The 7607-nt window shown below is 38.3% G+C and overlaps 1 pseudogene across 1 annotated transcript; it reads right to left on the bottom strand.

Annotated features, from left to right (window-relative positions):
* Positions 1–2358: 2358 nt before the first annotated feature.
* Positions 2359–3204, bottom strand: LOC311171032 (cyclin-C-like; annotated as a pseudogene). The gene has a single exon. The product of its transcript is annotated as a cyclin-C-like (transcript).
* Positions 3205–7607: the final 4403 nt, after the last annotated feature.

The raw sequence follows: 7607 nt of genomic DNA, 5'->3' as shown, positions 1-7607 counted from the left end.
TAACAAACTCCTTTGTGTTCTTGCATCCGCTGTCTGTGTGTCCTTGGGGGCTGCACCCGTCGACGCTGGGCACAACAAATCAACCCTTAAAAACAAACAAAATATTTCATTCGATATAAAAGATACCCTATCTAAACTGTTAATAAATGAAAAGTATATATATATATTTAATAAGAGAAATGGAAGGTGGAAAGATAAGGGTGGGAGCTCCTAATTATGGAGAAGTGTCCAGATAGTGCTTGTATTATTCTTTGAGGCACTGCTAGTATGCACAGTATTTTTTTTTTTTTAAGACTTCTGTAATTTTTTTTTAAAAAGATTTATTTATTTATACAAGCACTGGGTACAGTCAGAAGCGCGGGAGGGTGAGAGAATTCACCAGAGCCAGAGCGGGGAGCAGAGCAGGCAGAAGGACCGAAGTACACTGCTGAGGGGAGCAGCGGGCGGCAGGAGAGGTCTGCGCTCCATGCGGGACCCTGCTCCAGTGGCCGGGGAGCAGCCGGGGATGGAACCGGCGCTGCAGAGGCTGCGGGCAGCTTTGCAGCCCAGCGCTCAACCGCTGCGCCACCGGGGAGGCCCTGCACAGTATTTTTGATTAGATTTAACCCATGTTTCTGAGTTCTTTCTCTAGCCGTAAATGTTAATTAAGGTTTAAGGAAACATATGAAATCCAACAAAAGGAAAAAAATACTGTCTTAACATATGGAAACAAAATGTGTTTTGTTTTCAAATCAGCTCTTACATTAGCTAACTTTGTTTCTTTCGCATAAAAATTCTAACAGAATATCAACGAAAATCTTGGAAAATGCTTATTTTCAAGTGCAAAAGAACGTATTTTGGAAATCACTTTCATGTAACACATAGTAACATTTGTAGATTGTCCTTGAACAAATTTCTTTTCTTATAAACCTGGGCATCAAGAAGGCCTTCTATTTTTTTTTTTTCAATACAGCTGGAGAGCTTTTATTCTTGCAGATTTATACTAGGATGTTAACATTTACTATCCATTGTTCACAATTGATTTATAAAAAAAAATTAATCCTTAAATTGTACATCAATATCCTATGACTCCAAATTTTATTCATCACTCTCCTTCAAGTCTGAAGAAAATGATTAATTTATTAAGTTCCACAGACAGCACAGTCCAACTGACCCCACTGACATAACATTTAGTCTGAAGTCCTACATTCATGTGAGAATTAAGAATAGCCAGTATCAAACTGACATGACACCTGATGTCATGTTCCTGCCTCAGGATACCTACAGTAAATTTGTAAGTCCACACTAAGACACAAAAATAAATGAGGGTGTGTGTGTCATGTAAAAAACTTTTCACAGTAGAGTAAACAAACAAAAAAAATGTTACCACATTTCAGCCATATATCGGTGTTTTATCTAATTACCTTTCAAAATGCCTCATTAACTGTGAATTAATTGCAAATAACTTCATGTAGGATTTTTAAAAAAGTTTGCCCAGCATTTCAAAATGGAATTAATATAACCTTTATAATGTCAAAGTATGCTAAACATATTGCGCTTTTCTTTTACACTGGGCTAGTCTCTTCCATGGCAAGCTACCTAAACTACTGAATAAAATACACTTTAAAATCAATAGGTACTTGATTAATTTCCCTGAAATTATCAACATCATTACCAAAATCTTCCAGGATTTTGTAAGATTTGATTCCATAAATACAGTTTCAAATTTAAATTAAGGAGGGGGAAAAAAAAAAACAACCCTCAGATATTTGACTTTTTTAATGTCCTTTTTTTGGTCCTTTCAATGACCAAAGAGAATTTTAAACAAATTATGTTTCCTGGCTTAATAAAAAGCTGTAATTTTTATAATTCAAATTAAGAAAAACTACACTAATCACAAGCTATTAAGTTTGAAATATCTAGGCCTTCCCCGGTGGCGCAGTGGGTTGAGCGCCTCACTATGAAGCTGTCCGCAGCCTCTGCAGCGTGGGTTCAATTCCCGGCTCGCGGCAAGAATCCCAGATGGTGCAGCAGACCTCTCCTGTCTCACCCGCTGCTCCCCTCAGCAGTGTATTTCTGTCATCTGCCTGTTCTGTTTCTCACTCTGTCTCTGGTGAATCCACTCACCCTCCTACACATCTGGCCTGTACCCCAGCTCTTGTATAAAAATAAATCTTAGGGGAAAAAAAAGTTTGAAATATCTGTCTGTAGGTCCCCTTAGAACCTTTCCAAACTTATTTTGCAGAAAATAAAATCACTTCCCAATATGCTTGACAGAAACAAGCTATTCATTTTCATTTGTATTCCACTGAAGACATTACTGAAATCTGTCCAATGGTTTATTTCCAGTTGGTCCACTACGGAATTCTTTGGAATGTTTTAAGATCGGCTGTAGCTAGAGTTCTGACTTCCATTTGGACCCTGCTCTCCTTCACTGTTTGGAGGAGGTTTTGGTTTGGGCATCTTACTAAGAATAGTTGCCATCTCTTTTCTCTCATCAAAATTCTTCCACTGTTTATACAGTTTTAAAATAACCCTGATTATTTCCAAAATCTTCTCCATATCCACAGAAAGCTCAGCAAACCACTGTCTGGCATCTTTCTGTTGTACAACACAGGCTACATGCAGGCAGGCTAAAGATATCATAAAAGGAGGACAGAGTAGGCACAGATCTGTTCTAAAGGTATCATTCACTATCCTCCATGCAAGGGGAAGCACCATGTCTTCTTGGCCCATGTCCTGCACATACTGGAGCAAAGGTCTATAAGGATGATACACTATCAAGCAACAATCCATTAATTCTAAAAGACAGAATTCACATTCTAATATATGGTTCATCCTATAAGGAAATTCCTTTGGAAAGGCATATGAAAATCTAGTTTTTAATATAGAAGTAACAGCAGAAATCAATCTTGTATTTGAGACTACTCCAAGTCCCTCTACTTTAGATGCTAAACACACATGTACGAGCCATTAATGCAGGATCTATACTTTTCTGAGAATACCTGGCATAGAATCTCTTGAAATAGACCGTAGCAGTGGCAACAACTTGTCTTAATTTAAGATGTTCACTTGATGCTTGGATAACACTTGTAAAAATATTTGTAATTTCCAATGCTCTTCTTCTGAGAGAAACTTTAAGTCCTTTTGGTGTTCCTTTAACAGATCTTGTTTATCCAAAATCCACTGCAAATAATAGGAGCTCTGCAGAAATTTCCCTGCCATGGAGCACAACATGTCCTGATTAAAAAAACACCAGCCGGTAGAGTGGCCCGCGGAGCAACCATAGACCCAGCCCGCCCAGTAACCGTGTTCCTCGATTTTCTTATTTTTTTTAATGTTTTGTTAGAGGATAGCTTGTTGAGATTTTTGAATGTGCTTGATCATGTTCAATTCCATACTGGAACACTGATTACAGTGGGAAAAAAAATGTTTGGCTTTGTACATAACAAATTAGATTTATTTCTTGATTCCTGCCTTGCTGATTGTGACTATATTAACTATTACTATATTATTACACTACAGATGAACTATGACCTGTTAAGGCAGTGGTTGCAAGGGCTATTGCATGCATTATGGGTTAGGAAGACTCAAAACCTGTGAAGAGGTCCCACTGTACTAGTTCTATATCTCTTGGAATAGCACTAGTAGGTGCTACCTACTTAGGTAGGTCCTTACGGAATGGAGAGAAGTTGGGAAGAGAATTTGATTTACTGGAAGAAATACATAGGGTTTTTTTTTTCTTTTTCTCTTTTTTTATGTCTAATTGACACCTTCCTTCAGGTCTAATCTCAAGTATTATTTTTCAAGTGTATTTTCTCAGACTTGACCAGATCTCCCTATTACACATTTTCAGAGTACTGTGAGCCTCCATAATGTTTATCACTGTTACTACTCTACAATTATTTGTGTGATTATTTTGCCTAATACCTAACTCCCCAACAGCCTACATATTCATGAGGGCTGTACTCCCAACTGGGTTTGGTCATCACTGTATCCACAGTACTTACCACAGTGTTTACTTAAACCAGGTTTTAAAGAAAGATTTATTGAACAAATTAGGGTTAAGAGTTTGAGCTTAACCAGCAGAGGCCCTGAAAAAAAATAGCAATATGAATCCTCAGAGGAGTACTACACCAAGAAAGAGAGCAAACTCCAGAACACAATCACAAAGACAAGGGAAGATCTAGTCCTCCTATCAAATGCAGAGTTTGAAATTGCCATGATTAAGAAATTCACAGAAATGGAAGAAAAACAAGAAAATTCAGAAAAACAAATGAATATCCTGAGAAATAAAGTCAATGAAGACTGAATTTGAAGACAGTAACAAAGATGTAAGATGTAAAAAGACCAATATAGGACACAAAAAATTCTGAAGAAAGCAATGAAAGTAGACTAAACCAAGTGGAAAACCAAATTGGTGAACTTGAAGATGTGAATGCACAAAGAATATGGGTAGAAAAAGACAGAGTGAACCAAAGTAAAAACAATCAAGAATCATCCAAATCCATGAGGAAAGGCAGATAAAAATGAATGGTGTCCCAGAGGGGTAAGAGCAAGAGATGGGAACAGAGACCATATTTAAAGATATAATGGGAGGAAACTTCTGAATCTTGGAAAAGAAACTAAATATACAAATCCTGGAGCTAAAAAATGCTAGAGTACTTCAACAAAATGAGACGACATTAAAGACATACAGTACTGAATCTTCCCAGAGTTCAGGACAAAGGAAAAATATTGAAGCTGGTAAGGGGAAAGAATCAGACAACTTATTAAGGTACCCCAATTGGGTTAACATCATACTTCTGATTGGTAAACAGAATCCAACTTTCTGCTATCTCCAGGAAAACACCTGATCCGCAAAGATAAACATGGATTCAGAGTAAAGGATTGAAAAACAATCCTACAAGTGAAAGGGACACAAAGGAAGGCAGGGACAGCAATACATATATCTGACAAAATAAATTTCTAGTTAAAAAAAGGTAACAAGGGCCTCCCTGGTGGCACAAGGGGTTAAGACACAACCTATGAAGCTGTCCGCAGCCACTGCAGCATGAATTCGGTCCCTGGCCGGGAAGCTGACCCACATGGCACAGCAGACCTCTCCTGCCTCAACTGCTGCTCCCCTCAGCAATGTATTTCAGTAGATCTGCCTGTTCTGTTCCCCACTCTGTCTCTGGTGAATCCTCTCACCCCCCACACCGCTGGCCTATACCCTAGTTCTTATATGCATAAGTAAATAAATCGTTAAAAAAAAAAAAGGTAACAAGATACAAGGATGGACACTATATAATAATTAAAGGAACAACCTATTAGGAAGGCAGAACTTTCATCCATGTTTACTTACCAAACAAAGGAACACCAAAATATGTTGGGCAATTTCTATCAACTCTGAACACAGACACTGGAAAAAACCAATTTGTGGTAGGAGACTTCAACATCCCATTGTCATGGATAGACAAATCAATGAGACAAAAAATGAATAGGGACATAAAAGCTTTAAACAAAGTTCCATGGTCACCAGTTGTGGAATACCAGCAGCCACTAGAAGCCAGACAAGGCAAAGAATAGATGGTCCCTAAAACCTCCAGAGGGAACATGGTCCTGTTGACTACTTGATTTTGGCATAGTGAAACTGAATTACAACTTCTGGTTGTAATGTGAGAAATGTGAGAAAGTAAGTTTGTATTGCTTTACACTGCAGGTTTGTAATAATTTGTTAGCTACCCTAAGAAACAAACACATTTGTTTTTAATTTTCATTATTTTATTAGATAGTATATGTGGTCTTAGGCAAATTATTTAACTTCTTCAAGACTGCATAGCTCATCTCTAAAGTAGGGACAATCAATGAGATTTTTGGGATTTCTGTCAAGAATTATATTTGACAATATGTGTAAAAGCATAGCAAATAGTAGGTACAGTTTTAAGTGCTTAATAAGAATATTATTTGCAATTTTTGTTAGACATTTAATATAACTTATTTAATTCACAACTTTATGATGCTGAGTACCACATCTCTTCATTTTAGAGGTGCAGAAAGGCAAAGGGAAATCAAATAATTTGCCTAGATTACACAGTCAAAATAAAATAGGAGAATAATACTTCTGAAACATTTTTAAATGTGAAACATTTTAGATTTTATATTCTGTGTATCTTATTTCCCTGGTACACTCCATCCATGCACATAATGGCTTTAGTGTTTTGGTAAGAATAACAGATATGTACTAGAACATAGAGGAGCCTGTCAAATGGGATTTTTGAGTCGCTAGGACAGGATTTATCTTGAAAGCCAGGCATTGTCAAGTGAGAAGGGATTTAAAATTTCCTTCAGCATGCATTAACTTATTAAGAAACAGGAGTGGTGGGTGTGAAGTTCCTCCTAAGTTAATATATAAAGAAAATCTTTGCTATGGGGAAGAGAAAAAAGGGAAGCAGGTGACTTCTGACTCAGAGGATTATGAGAAAGAACAGAGAGATGATAGTAGGGGAGGTAAGTATTATGAATCTAGTAATAAGATGCTGCATTCCACCCCCACCCCAAAATTGCTGCTTTATCAGTTTCAACTTTTATAATGCCCACTTTTCTATGTAGTGAGGAATAAAGTTTGGTGGAGTAATAATGGCTTTCCATGGCATTTGGGATGATCTCCTAATTCCTCACGGTAGCCTACATAAAATTAACTTAACTGTTGTAGCTTAGCCAAATAGAAGCAGTCCAGGAGCAGCCTTTCCAGGACTGTAGTAGTTTCTGGAAGAAGTCATACACAACTCAGATTCCTTCTTTTTTTTTAAATTTTTTTAAAGATTTATTTATTTATTTATACAAGCACTGGGTACAGTCAGAAGCGAGGGAGGGTGAGAGAATTAACCAGAGCCAGAGGGAAGAGCAGAGCAGGCAGACTGACAAAATACACTGCTGAGGGTAGCAGCGGGCAGCAGGAGAGGTATGCACGCTATGTGGGACCCTCGCCCGGCGGCCAGGGATCGAACTTGCACTGTAGAGGCTGTAGGCAGCTTTGCAACCCAGCGCTCAACCACTGCACCAACCAGGGAGGCCCCAGATTCCTTTTTGAACCCTAGTCTGTCAGTCATAATCTGTGACTTTTCTTATTGTGGTCTCCAGATAACTGCTCCTTATTTGTGTCCTCTTTTTGAGCAGGAATAAAGGAGGGAGGGGAAATGGCAAGGGGTTATTAGTTCCCCTCAAATAAGCCAGTTCCTTTTTCATCACAAACAAAACAAAAAACAGTAGCATTCCCAAAAGATCCGCACAAAAGATCTTTAGCTGCAGAGAGATAAGGGAGATAAATTTGTAAATTGGACTCATTTTTCTTTATCATGTGAATGAAGGGAGGGTGGCAAAAGGAGTTGGGAAGCAACTGTATGTGTATATGTGTGTATACTGTGTGGCACACCTCTTCAGTTCGCAGTTCCTCTGGCTTACCACCATGCTTTCGCACGCAGACTTTTTTTTTTAAAGTACATTTTTATTATTATCACAATGTTTCACTTTTTTTTTTTTTTTTTTTTTGTGGGATCCTCGCTGGTGGCCGGGGACTGAACCGGTGCTGCAGAGGCTGCGGGCAGCTTCGCAGCCCAGCACTCAACCGCTGCACCACCAGGGGA

Source organism: Talpa europaea (assembly GCF_964194135.1).
Source record: "Talpa europaea genome assembly, chromosome: 5".
NCBI lineage: Eukaryota > Metazoa > Chordata > Mammalia > Eulipotyphla > Talpidae > Talpa > Talpa europaea.
This window is presented reverse-complemented; position numbering and strand designations above follow the sequence as displayed.